The 14,026-nt window shown below is 45.9% G+C and overlaps 1 pseudogene; it reads left to right on the top strand.

The window, feature by feature from the left end:
• The first annotated feature begins 12,868 nt into the window (after positions 1–12,868).
• On the top strand, positions 12,869–13,798 carry LOC125092694 (ral guanine nucleotide dissociation stimulator-like; annotated as a pseudogene).
• Positions 13,799–14,026: the final 228 nt, after the last annotated feature.

Genomic DNA, 14,026 nt, shown 5'->3' with positions numbered 1-14,026 from the left:
ATGTTGAAAATAGAACTACCCTATGACCCAGCAATTGCACTGCTGGGTATTTACCCTAAAGATACGATTGTAGTGATCCAAACGTGCACGAGCACCTGAAAGTTTATAGCAGCAATGTCTACAATAGCCAAACTATAGAAAGAACCTAGATGTCCATCAACAGATTAATGGATAAAGAAGATGTGGTATATAAACACAATGGAATACTATGCAGCCATCAAAAGAAATGAAATCTTGCCATTTGCAATGATGTGGATGGAACTAGAGGGTATCATGCTTAGCAAAATAAGCCAATCGGAGAAAAACAACTATCATATGATCTCCCTGATATGAGGGAGAGGAGATGCAACATGGGGGGTTAAGGGGTTAGGAGAAGAATAAATGAAATAAGATGGGATTATGAGGGAGACAAACCATAAGTGACTCCTAATCTCACAAAACAAACTGAGGGTTGATGGGTGGAGGGGGGGTTGGGAGGGGGTGTGTGGTTATGGACATTGTGGAGGGTATGTGCTATGGTGAGTGCCTTGAAGTCTGTAAACCGGGCAATTCACAGACCTGTACCTGTGGGGATAAAAATATATGTTTATAAGAAATAAAATAAAAAAAAGAAAAAGAAAAACAAGATGTAAACAGTAAACATTAAATAAAACATAATTAAGTACAGAAAAAGATCTCTTACTATTAATATGTTCATATCAGTATGAGTCATTGTCTTGATTAACAGTTTTCTTATGTATTTGGCTTTTCCCATATTGGGGAAAGAAATATTCAAAATTGTTAGATCTTCTTGGTGCATAGTCCCTTTAAGGATGCTGTAGTATCCTTCTGTATCTCTGGCTACAGTCTTTAGTTTAAAATCTAATTTATCTGATATGAGAATCACTACCCCAGCCTTATTTTGAGGCCCATTGGCTTGAGAGGTTCTTCTTCATCACTTCACTTTCAGTCTGGTTGTATCCTTAGGTTCAGAATGGGTCTCTTGTAGACAACATATGGATGGGTCCTGTCGTTTTATCCAAACTGCAACCCTTTGTCATTTTATGGGCACATTTAGGCCATTCACGTTGACAGTGATTATTGAGACATAAGTTTTTATAGACATCGTGTTACCTGTGAAGTCTTTTTTTCTATAGATTGTCTCCATATATTTCTGTTCAATTATATTCTTAGATTTTTTCCTGTTTATAGAACCCCCCCCCCTTAATATTTCCTTCAGTTTCAGCTTGCTGGTTGCATACTCTTTTAAACCTTCCCAGTCTTGTAAGTTCTTTATTTCTCCATCCGTTCTGAATCTTAGTCTTGCTGGATAAAGTATTCTTGGCTGCATGTTCTTCTCATTTAGTGCCCTGAATACCTCTTGCCAGCCCATTCTGGCTTGCCAGATATCTGTGGACATGTCTGAGGATATTCTGATGGGCTTCCCTCTGTACATATGGAATTTCTTTGCCCTAGCTGCTTTCAAGAGCTCCTGTGTACAATTATGATTCATCATTTTCATTATCAGGTGTCTCGAGGTCTTTCTATATTCTATGATATGGAGGGTAAACCTTTCTTCCTCTGGTACATGAATGGTGGTTACATTCGCGAGATTGGGAAATTTTTCATGGAGAATTTGTTCAACTATATCTTCTAGTCTTCTTTCTTTCTCCTCCCTCTCAGGAATTCCATTGATTCTGACATTGGAACTTTTCATGGCATCATTTATTTCCCTAATTCTGTTTTCGTGCCTTCTAAGCTGTTTGTTTTAGGCTTCATCCTGATCCTTTTTCTCTATCTGTTTGTCCTCCAGATTACTAATTCTATCTTCTGCCTCAGTTACCCCAGCTTTTGGAGAGATTAGATTAGATTGGAACTCACTGAGAATATTGTGAACATCATCCCTGGTGGCTTTCACTTCTGCCCTAAACAATTCCATTTTGTCATCAAATGCTTTTTCCAACCTAGCTATTGCCTGGATAATTGTTGCCTGAATTCCCTTTCTGTCATACTGTCTATGTCCATATCCAATAGTTCTGATGCAGAAGGCCCAGTGTCTGAATTATTCTTCTGTTGGGCATTCCTCCTCCTACTAGTTTTGGTGAGAGATGGCTGAACGGATGTGTAGCTGAATGTATTGACTGTGATGCAGGCAAGGTGCACCCTGGAGCGCTTCTGAGCAACCAAGCGTCTCTACCAAAAAGAAAGAATAAAGAAGAAAAAAAAAAATAGAGAGAGACCGGGTAAAAGAAGGAACATAAAATGAAGGAGACGGCCCAGCCCAAATGGGCCCCAAGGCAAGATTTATGAAGGATTTTTCCACCAAACATGAGATGGGAGGAGTGGTAGCCAAAAAGTTATTAAAAGAAATAATTCCTAGGTTTAGGCTGCCTCTTGTGATAGGGTCAGACAACGGCCCTGCATTTGTGAGTTTTGTCTCATAGGCATTGCCCAAGTCTGTGGGCAGTAAGTGGAAACTACATTGTGCCTACCGGCCCCAGAGTTCCAGTCAAGTAGAGAGAATGAACCGGACTCTTAAGGAGACTTTGACAAAGCTAATTCTGGAGACTGGCGGTGGATGGGTGGATCTCCTTCCTTTCGCCCTCCTCAGGGCGCAATGTACATCCTACTTAAACAGGGTGACCCCATTTGAAATAACGTTCAGGAGATCACCCCGCTCTGCCCTTGGCTATAAGAAGTTGCCTTTGCAAAATGACTGATCAGTCTTTACTCCAGTCACTGCAATCATTACAGTCTGTGTTAAAAAGAACCCCGCAGGGATCCGAACTGCCCACACAGAGATGGAGAGGGAGGTGGAGCCACATCCTTACCAACCCGGGGCTTGGTTTGGATATGCCGCCACCATGTGGGAAACCTGGAGCCCCTCTGGAAGGGACCCTATACTGTCATCCTGACCATCCACAGGGCAATAAAAGTAGAAGGTATCAGGGCCTGGATTCACGTGGGTCATGTCAAATGAGGACAAGGACGCCCCCAAGGGATGGAAGCCTCAGCCGATGGACTCCGCTGACCAGGGACTAAAGCTAAGACTCAAAAGACTATGAGTGTATTGTTGCTCCTATTGTTACCTGGTTAGGGAAAGTATAGCTGGGAGATTAGATGAAGGAAATTAAGAAAAATGGAAAAGGTTATATAAAGTGGTAAATGGCTAACTCATCAGCCGACTGTGGACTAATGTCATTTGTATAAGAGAAAATTAGAGTGATAAAATGTTAGCCTTATATGCTCAATATAACATAGAACTGGCTGAAAAGTCAAGGATTTGACAAATCTCCAAAGAAAAGGGGGGAATGTAAGGGCCTACGTTAACAGAGGGAGCCATTTTGTTTTTTAGGCAGTAAACTTAGATTGACCCTATGCAGTAAATTTAGATTGACCTATGCAGTAAACTTAGACTGACCATGCCCCTCCCAGAGGAACTTACTTGCAAGGCCCAGATACAAGGGCGGGTCAGGCCAGGTTAGAGACATACAATCAGTGGAGCGTGCATATATCTACTAGGGTGAAATGAGATTCATTTGGCCGCCTGTGTGTGACCTAACATGACTGTGCAGTTTTCTCTGTGTATTGTAAACTCATTGGCCACCTGTGTATAGCCTGGCTAAACTACCTCTATAAAAGTTAGTCTGTGAGGCAGGGAGGGGTCGCCTCTTTGCAAGTGATGGCCTGGACCGGTCAGTTTGATTCTCGATGCTTGGTGAGAATTAAAGCTCTGCTTGACCTTCCCTCTGTATCAGTCTCTCTCCTTTGATCATGGACCTTAAGACCCACCAGAAGAAAAAAAGTGCCCTATGGAGCAGAAAAGAAACTACAAACGGGGATCAAACTGCATAGCCCTTGGCCACACCACAATTTCATAGGCTGCCCTGGGCACTAATGCTTTGTCTGACACAGCCTGAGCCCAGACCTCCCGACAGACACCCAGACAGCCGGACGCATACCAGCACGTCAAACCCGCCATGGCCTTGGACCATCATTTCTTTCCAACCTGGGTTTTCAGGCATCTGAACCTAGACCTCATCTCCAATTCCTGCACAGAAGGGAACCTGATACACAAATCAGAACTCGTCCTTCCCCACCACAAGAAACCTTGCTATAGACATGGTGCAAGGAATAAGCATGGCCCAAGAGTCCACGCCCATGCTTGAGGGCCCCCTGGGGCACAAACTCACATTGTGACACTCAGAGTGAGCCTTGTTTTCTAATAAGGCCTCTCAGTGGCTGGTCCAGGAGCCCACATATGGGGCTTGGCATGCCCATAGGACCCATTCTTAACCAGAGATCAGGATTTTGATGCACCCGTACCCAGGGCTCTGCTCTGGAATCTCTCTTTTGGAGGGACACCTGAGGCAGCAAACAGGACTCCTCCATTCCCACAGAATGACCCCAAGCTCTTGGAAGCCGGGCCAAATTCCCAGAGAGGGAGACTCATCCATGGCCCTCTCCACAGCTCTGGCCCACACACCCTCCAGGCTGGGGCCTCTGGATCCACACGGCAGGACTGGGCCTGCCCTCTCCAAGGAAACTGTGCCCATTCCATTGGCCACAACCTTACAGATTAGGAAAAAATTCCAAGTCTTGCGAGGCCATCCCAATAGTGTAGGCCTCCCTGGACAAACAGGTGCATTCTGACACACCCTGAGCAAATACGTCCACTCAGACATGCACACTGATGTCCAGAGAAAGATGATTGAACTGGACAGGCCCCTAAGCCCTACACTGAACCCTAGCTTTGGTTTCCCGGCATCTCTCCTCAGAGGTCTGGTTTTGAGTACCAGCATATGGGGGTTTCCTGAGGGACCAAACAGAACACCTCTCATCTCCACATGGGAAGCTTGATATTTGGAGCTGAGCCAAATGCTCTAGGTAGGAGAATCCTTCAGGGCCCCGGAGCTACCAACACATTCCAAGGTCTCCATGGCCACAAACCCACCTTATGACCCATCCTCATGAGGGTCCATTTCAACTCAGCCACCTGGGTAGCTCTACCCTGAGCCAGCAGATCAAACTGCCTTGTCGCTAGGAGCCAATGGGAATGTATTATGGGGTTTCCATGCATCCATCCTTAGAACCCTGCTCTCGAGTATTTCCGGATGGGAGTGCTTGAGCATTCAACAGGACTCAACTGTCCCACAGAAGGAAACCTTGCAGTTTCGAGCAGCTCACAACACGCAGCGTGGGAAAACTTCCAAGGTCTCATGAGGCCTCCCTTCCGTCCTCACACTCCTGGCCTGCAAGCCCTCCAGATGGGGAATTCTGGAAGCAAACGCAGCCTTCTGCCTGCCCACCAGAAAGGGAGGCTGTCATCTCTACCCAACCTGGATATTCAGGCATCTGTGCACAGACCTTAGTTCAAATTCGGCCTATGGGGGAACCTCAAGCAACAGAGTACTCCTCATTCCGCATGGCAGGAAAACCTTGTTGTGAAGATGGGAGTCAAACCCTCAAAGTGGGAACCAGCTGCATGGCCCATGAGACCACGCCCATCCATGAGGGACACCCTGGGCACAAACATGCATTGTGACCCTCAGCCTCATCCCCTTTTTCAAATGAGGCCTCTCGGTAGCTCGACCCGCAGATCAGGCTCAAAATGCCCCTAGGCCCCAAACGGAACCAAAGTTTGGGTTTTCTGGTCATGCATACCTGGGGCTCTGCTCTGGATTGCCTCTTCGGGAGGGGCCCCTGAGACAGAAAAGGGACTCCTAACATCCCACACAATGACCCCAAATGATTGGGACCCATCAGCATGAGAGTCCATGTCAACTCTGCCCCATGGGTAGCTCGCCCCAGAGCCATCAGATCGAAGCTCCCTTCTCCCTAGCATCCAATGGGAATGTGAGGTGGCATTTCCAGGCATCCGTCCTTAGAGCCATGCTCTGGAATCTTTCCTTATGGGACAGCCTGGAGCCACCCAAAAGGTCTTGCCTTTCCTTCAGAAGGAAACCTTGCTGTTTGGAGCAGCTCACACACCCCAGAGTGGGAAAACCTCAAATGCCTCATGAGGACACCATTCCATTCTGGACCCATCATGGTCGAAAACTCCAGCCTGAGCCAACATCTGATATTCACCCTTACATCAGATGCTGGAGATCTCGATTGAGCCTCTGCACAGTGGGACTCCCTTGCCCTCTGCCCTAAACCTAACACATGTATATATTTGACAATCACCTTAATGTTAGATGAATCTGAAATTAGATAACCATGTAAAAGAGTGGCTATAGATTTGGGGAAGATGAAGGCAGTTGTCCCTTCTAAGTTATGTAGGCTGCTCACTACATTAAAGAACAGAACCAAAATGGCGAAGGACAGTTACAGTAGAAGTAGTGAGATAGCAGACCCCAATGAATGAGGGGTAGGGGGATACAGCTAGAAAATCTCCAGAACTAAGCCACCATGGATTTGAGCATTTCAGAGCAACAATAGGAGAGAGAGAGAGAGAGAGCTCTGTGAGGCTAGAGGTCTTCTTAAGACATACTGCTTTCTACAAATCCAAGAAAATAAGTTTAGTGACAGAAAAATAGTGCTATGGACTCCCAGGCAGAGGGCTGTAAGAGGAAAGGGGAGTACCTTCAGAATAGCTCCACTGAAGAAAATGAAGGCATTAATTCCTGCCAATCTTCATCTACTTTCTTGTTTTATTTTTTTTTTTTTCCCAAAATAAAGCAAAAGGCATTAGGGGCATGAAACAAGGTATTGAATGACACCATAAGTTAGAGTTATAAAAACTCAGTGAGGAAAGTAGAGGCCTCAGGGAAGAAGCAGCAGCATATCGAAACATCACTTCCTCAGTGAAATGTAAAGTGATAAACGCAAGGCAGCAGACGGTGCTGTATGAGATGGGAGGTGAGAAGAGAAAAATGCTAAAAAAAGAAATTAAGAAAGAGACTACAAGATTTGAGAAAAAATATCAAAATATGAAGTTAAATGTGAAGTTTAACATATCAAAAACGTTAAAAGTCATAATACAGATTTTTTTGAAAACACAATAAATCTTTTCAAATTGTTTATTAACAGAATTCCCTGAGCACTGACTCAGAATGACAAATGTCAGGTTTAGTAAAATCATTGAGAGAAAAATGAAATTAAAATTGAAATGCAAAATTTAAATAAAAAGTAAGGAAAAAAGGAAATCCTTGGGTATCTAGGGGAAAAGGAGCAGATGACATATAAAGGAAAAGAAATGAGAATGTCATCCACATTTCTGAATGCCGTATTTGGTACCACAAGAAAATGGAGTAATGTATTGAAAGACACTGAAGGGAAGACACTGTGAACAATGGATTTCATAGCTGAGAAAACCTGATGTATACAGAATAAAAGTCTTGGCATTCAAGTCATTTTGGAAGAAGTCAGGCTATATTTTTCCCATGACACCTCAAAGAGGAATGACCAAACATAGGACAAGAAATGCCTTGAAAGAATGTAAGGACAGATGGTTAACAGGCAATCTATGATGACTTTGCATCACTAAGGTTCTGTGAGAGGGAGAATGATCTGAGTGGCAATCCCTAGGGTAATTGTTTCATAATAATTCAAGAGCTTTCTTGGATCGGAATGCTTTTTATTTTATGTAAACATATTTTTTTTTAAGATTTTATTTATTTATTTGACAGAGAGAGATCACAAGTAGACAGAGAGGCAGGCAGAGAGAGAGAGAGGGAAGCAGGCTCCCTGCTGAGCAGAGAGCCCGATGCGGGCCTCGATCCCAGGACTCTGAGATCATGACCTGAGCCGAAGGCAGCGGCTTAACCCACTGAGCCACCCAGGCGCCCTATGTAAACATATTTTTAAAAGATTTTATTTATTTGACAGACAGAAATCACACGTAGGCAGAAAGGCAGGCAGAGAGAGGGGGAAGCAGGCTCCCTGATGAGCAGAGAGCCCAAAGAGGGGCTCGATCCCAGGACCCCGAGATCATGACCCAAGCTGAAGGCAGAGGCTTTAACCCACTGAGCCACCCAGGCGCCCCTTATGTAAACACATTTTTAAAACAACTGGAAGTAAATATTGCTTAATATAGACAGCTCATGTTAATTAATTGATTTTACATTTAAAAAATAGTAAACTTCCAACATTAAGTGTAATGGTTATTCAACAAAACTCATTCCAAGTCCACACAATTCAGGAAGGAAATAACTGGCACCACATTAGCTGACTTGGGAGAGAGGAGTGTTCATGGGGAAGCCAATAAGCAGCTCCGTCTTTGGCCTCATGGCTGATGGAAGCCTCTGGAAGTGGGCAATTTCCAGCCCCTCCAAGGCCCAGGCTGGCTGCTCTGATGAGCAGTGATAGAATCTATAGAACTAGCAGGAATCCACAGGTTTTATGGTGATGGATGGAAGAGGGGCTCAGCAGGGTGGGTGTGTGGGTACCTCTCAGGCCCTGGAAGATGACATTGAGCCCTAGAATGTCAAAGGGTCAGATGCATAAGGTACTGTGGCCTGTTTGTGGCTCTGTGCTGAGGGGGTGATCTGTCATCACACCGAATCATTTCACCTGAGTGACAGGCAAGTCAGCTTTCAGGATCAGGTCCTCTGGACTGGGAAATAATGCAAAGGGAGGGGAAGACTCTAGGTTTTCAGGGATGAACAGTCTGAGTTCCACAGGCCTGGGCCGAGGGAGGAGCTGGTTGTCTCAGGTCTCATGGAACAGGAGTGGAAGATGACCCTTACTTTCCCATCACTCCTCCACTCAAGTCAGTCCTGTCGTGAGATCTGCACCTCAAAAGTGGGCACCTTCCTGGATTGCTTCCTTTTTGCTCTAATAAAATTTTTATTTCTAGCACAACCACTAAACCTTGCCTGTGCTTTTCAATTAAAAGATAAAAATTTCTTATGCAGTGGTATTAAAAACATAGGAAAGCAGCAAAGTATATGTGCACTTAACTTTTCTCTGCTTCCTCTGCACACCTGTTCCACATGTCCATTACCTCTACTTTATCATGTCGTGGAAGTTCTAGCTCACCAATGAGAAAACAAAAAGAAATAAAAGGCAACCATAAGTGACTCTTAATTCACAAAACAAACTGAGGGTTGATGGGGGGAGGGGGTTGGGAGAGGGGGGTGGGGTTATGGATATTGGGGAGGGTATGTGCTATGGTGAGTGCTGTGAAGTGTGTAAACCTGGCGATTCGCAGACCTGTACCCCTGGGGATAAAAATATATGTTTATAAAGCTGTAAAAAAAAAAAAGAAAAAGAAAAAAGAAAGGATGAATACCCAAGTTTTGTAGCAACATGGACGGGACTGGAAGAGATGATGCTGAGTGAAATAAGTCAAGCAGAGAGAGTCAATTATCATATGGTTTCACTTATTTGTGGAGCATAACAAATAGCATGGAGGACAAGGGGAGATGGAGAGGAGAAGGGAGTTGAGGGAAATTGGAAGGGGAGGTGAACCATGAGAGACTATGGACTCTGAAAAACGATCTGAGAATTTTGAAGGGGTGGGGGGTGGGAGGTTGGGTGCACCAGGTGGTGGGTATTGTAGAGGGCACGGATTGCATGGAGCACTGGGTGTGGTGAAAAAATAATGAATACTGTTATGCTGAAAAAAATTAAAAAATTAAAAAAAATTAAAAAAAAACTCAGCAACAAATTAAAGCTCAACAACAGATTAAAACTCAGATGAACAAATAAAAAAAAAAGAAAACAAAAGGACTTACACATGAGCAAAATCAATGAGGCTCAAACAATGGAGCTGGTCAGTGTTGGGATGGATCCCATTTTGTGTTCATTTTGCCACTGGGCACTGCATACTCAGATGGTAACAGTGCTTATCAACCAACCAGATTCTCTCTCTAAGAGCTCAGGGTCTATACAAAAAGATGGACAAAGAAGAAACAAAATTGTGAATGAAAAGAGCAATTGCTCCATAGGAAAAGAGCAAGGGACTACAACTAAGTCCTGAGCTCCACCAGGTGAGGGGAATGACATGGATATTCTGAGAAGACATTGAGAATTCCTTTGGCAGGAAAAGAAGGAGACAACCCTGCACAGATCTTGAGTGTATTCAGCCTGTCAGAGGGCATCATGGAGCAGAGGATCAGAGGCAGACTTTGATATTCTCAGAGTGGAGGTTAGAAAGGAGGCCAGGGTGGCCAGAGGAAGCTGATGAAGAGAGCAGAGAGGGAGGGTAGGAGGACCAGGGCCTGGGGCATTTCGACAGTATCAGTGCCCTTCTCGCAGTGCTGTGTGACCACATGTCTCCATACTCAGTGGTTGAATCCACAAACATTGTCTCCTGGTCTCAGGGGATCAAGAATCCAACAGCGCTCACCTGGGGGCTCCTTCTAGAGTCTCTCTTTAGGTTGGGGCTGTTGTTCAACACCAAGGGAGGACCTGCCTCACTGAGAACCTGAGCTCACTTAGGGGCATTCGCTAGACATGGCTCATCTGAAAGAACTGAGTTCCTCTGTCTGTTGTAGACCAACAGGGCTAGGCCACATGCATATGTCTGTGTCATGGTTCAACCTAAGGGCTTGTACTCTAGTATGAGGATCTGATAGAGAACATGGGTCAGAGTCAACTTGGCCTGAACAGTGAGCTTTTATAACCAAATCTCAGCAGGGCCTTTGGGTCATGTTACCATGTTCTGTGGAATAAAAGTGAATCACTAAATCCAGATCACGCTCAGCAGAGGTGGGTACACGAGGATGTTTACAGAGGATTTGGGGAACCAATGGTACCCCTGAGGGGAGAAGGTGATGATCTCTGCAGGGTCTGTGCCTTGCCCAGTATCAGACTGGAAGGAAGGCTTACCGGGAGTGAACCCAGCTCTTTGAGTGTCCTCAAAGGTGGGGACCTGGATACACCTAGCTATTCACTGGTGACTCAGGAAAAGGTTGTCTAGAAGGAAGTGGCTATAGACATGGAAATGGTAACAGGATGAGGGTGATTGTTGATATCCTAGATAGGAGACATCTCCCCATGTTCTTGTTGGAGGAGGACCCCAGATCATGGAAACCCACTGAATGGACATCACACCCTTTGGAAAGAAGGTAATGGCTTACATCACAGAACAGACAATCTCTATGGGTAAGGGTGGATTCTGACCCTCAATGGACAAGGATCGAATCACTTCTTTAGGGTTTGAATTGAAAATTAGAAGCCTAAGATCTTGGGAAGCTAATACCCAAGCTATTACCCTGTTCTTCTGGGACTCCAGACTGTGAGCACTGATGAACACATGCATTCACATAGGAGAGAGTGTGCATGTACATACAAAATCACACAAACCAGTAGGGACTGTGCGGTGGAATCTGACTAGTAGCAGATTCAAAGAAGTTGATAAGATGAAGGAAATTTGGTTGGAGGTATTTTCTACATGTGACACTGGTCATCTAACATCATAGAAATTACCCAACCTATGCCTATGGATATATGGTAGAAGGACATGCTATAATCATCCGTATTTTACAGAGAAGACCATCCCTGTCAGGCACAATGGTTTATCCAGGGTCAAAAACAGGTAAGAATAGAGTTGTGTCTGAAACCAGATGTGTTTCCAAGCTGGGGCCCTGGCTGCACCCAGATCTTCCCTGGGGCCCTGTGGAGAGGAGTGTGTTGGTGTCACTGTGTATAGATGTGGCCTTTCCTGCAGAAAGGCAATAAGGAGATAACAGACCAGAGCACTGTTTGTGTAGGTGTCAAACCAGGAGTGGACAGTGGTAGGGGATCCCAGACAATGATGTCACTGCCTTGACCACAAACCCCAACAGAACTTGGAACCCTTGCAACCAGGCACCCAGATTCTAGTGTAGTCCGTATCAGGGTTACTTGCCTGGAGACATCTGATACAGAAAGATATTCTCTTGCTGCTTGCCCACTTCCTGGGGTGCTGGCTTTCAGAAACCCCAGGGAAATGGCTTTTTCACATGCTGCAGATATTGGCTCAAACCTCTCCTTCAATGCCTCAGGGCATTTGCCAACTGGTGCCATAAGGTACTTAATACTGAGTAGACTAGGTGATGCCCACCCTTCTGAACTATCCAAGGGCAGCCTCACCCCTTCCTCTTGAGTTTTAGGGAAAGAGGAATATGTGGGTGTTCCCGCCCATGGGCTGGAGGAGGTTGAGCACAGTGGATACCTTAGTGATCCCTTCTTGTTCACACCAATGTCATTGTGGGCAGGTTGAAAATAGGATGCCTGAGGTGCCTCTTAACTGTGCCAGAGCATATCCACGGCCCTGAGAAAGGAGGGCCTTCCCTCTCCAACAGGGTAGCGAGGTACTGTGAATTAGAGGGGCTGCTGAACTTTCATCCACATATCTGTTATTCCTGCTTTAGAGTAAAGGTCTGAGAGCTTCTTCTGGAAAATGGGCAGATATCTCAGAGAGATGTGGATGGTGTGTGAGCACTGTGGGAGAGCATAGGGGGATGGAGGACAGCTTCAATCCCTGAGAGGGTCATTCTCCATGCCTGCCCCCTCCCAGCCCTAGCTCTACCTCAATTCGGGGACCCAGAACTGAGAATTTAGAAAGAATCACACAGAAGTCTGTTGGAACCTGGACACTGGATGCTCAGAGTGTACTCAGGAGACCCAGTGAGAGCTCAGGGACCGGACATCCCACACATGTGGGAGATTAGTGTCAGTGGAAGGAGACCCACTCATGGAACCTAGTGAATAAGGAAGCACATGGGCACAGGAGGTAACTTTTGAGCTATTGGGAGGGTCCTGGGTAGGCCTGGCTAGAGACAGAGTCCCTTGGTTCCCATCTTGGTTGTATCTTACCAGAGTAGTGGCATGTGCAGTGAGGGTAATGAAGAGGCCAGACACCACACCTCCCTGGGCACATGCCGTTGAATTCAAGTGACAAGTGGGCAAGGATACAGGCTGAGGAGTGTGTCCAGCTCCCCTGAGGAGGACAGAAATGCTCACACAATTGATCAAGGACACACATTCATAGTGAATTTCTGCTACCCTTCCATCTGTGACAAAGTCTGTCTCAGGCAGGAATGCCAGATCGCAGGTGAACAAGGAGTAGGACTGGTCTCTGACAGGAGCTGGAAGCCCAGGACCCAGGTTCACACAGGGTTCCCTGGGATATTGGTTTGGGAAGCTGCCCTGTCCTTTGACTTCTCTGCCTACCTGTCTGTCCCTAGGACCCTCTATTCCATCTTGAGCACATTGCTGGAACAATATCCCAGGGATTTTTTCCATCCCCCAGAATTTCCCAGCCTGAATTGCCTACAGGCATACCTGGGTCTCAATATACAAGTCTCAGACCTGGAGTGCTGTTCCCAGCTCCTGCTCTCATAGCTGCAACACCTCGAGCCCACGGAACCAAAGGCGGGGGTGAGGAGGCCTGGGGCTGACTTATGTCTGGGCCTGAGGAAGAGACAGGATGGTCCACACTGAGTAAACCTCCATAGATTGTAGTTGGGCCAAGAGGAGAGAGTTGTCTCAGATCTCTGTCTTCATGGGCTTCAGATGGGGAGACCTTCCAGAGATTGGGTCTTGAACACAGACCACATTGAGTGGTGGGAAATTTCTTTTATGAATGAGGATGTATCTTGGAGATAAAGCACCAGCCCCAGAGCAAGATCCTGATCCACCTCAGGAAATCGTCCCAGCACCCATTCTGGCATCTGCTGCATCTTTGGAGCCTGAGCTGGCCCACCCCATCCCTGTTGCTGTGGCTTACCTGTCAGGATGACCAGTGACACCACCTGCCCTGTTGATCCCAGGGCAGGTTGTAGTCAGGGCTCTAATTCACTCTCCTGAGATGGAAGAGCCATCCTTCCCTGTGTCTGACCTGGAGGTCCTGCAGGGTCCTGCCGCTGATGTCTGCATGGCCTGAACCACCAGCTGCATCAGTGGAGCAACCAGCTTCAGTCCCTGTGCAGCAGCTGGTGCAGGCTGCAGCCCCCCAAAATTTCTTCCCCTCCCCTGTCATTGAGTTCTTTGTAATATTTGTGTTTTCTATACACCTGTATAATGCCTTAATAGATTTTGTTCATTAAGTAACGTAGAATTTAAGTTTACATAAAATTTTACTCAGATCCTTTTCAATGGTATATCAAGGTCT

Source organism: Lutra lutra, unplaced genomic scaffold, assembly GCF_902655055.1.
Source record: "Lutra lutra unplaced genomic scaffold, mLutLut1.2, whole genome shotgun sequence".
In the NCBI taxonomy this organism is placed as follows: Eukaryota; Metazoa; Chordata; class Mammalia; order Carnivora; family Mustelidae; genus Lutra; species Lutra lutra.
This window is presented reverse-complemented; position numbering and strand designations above follow the sequence as displayed.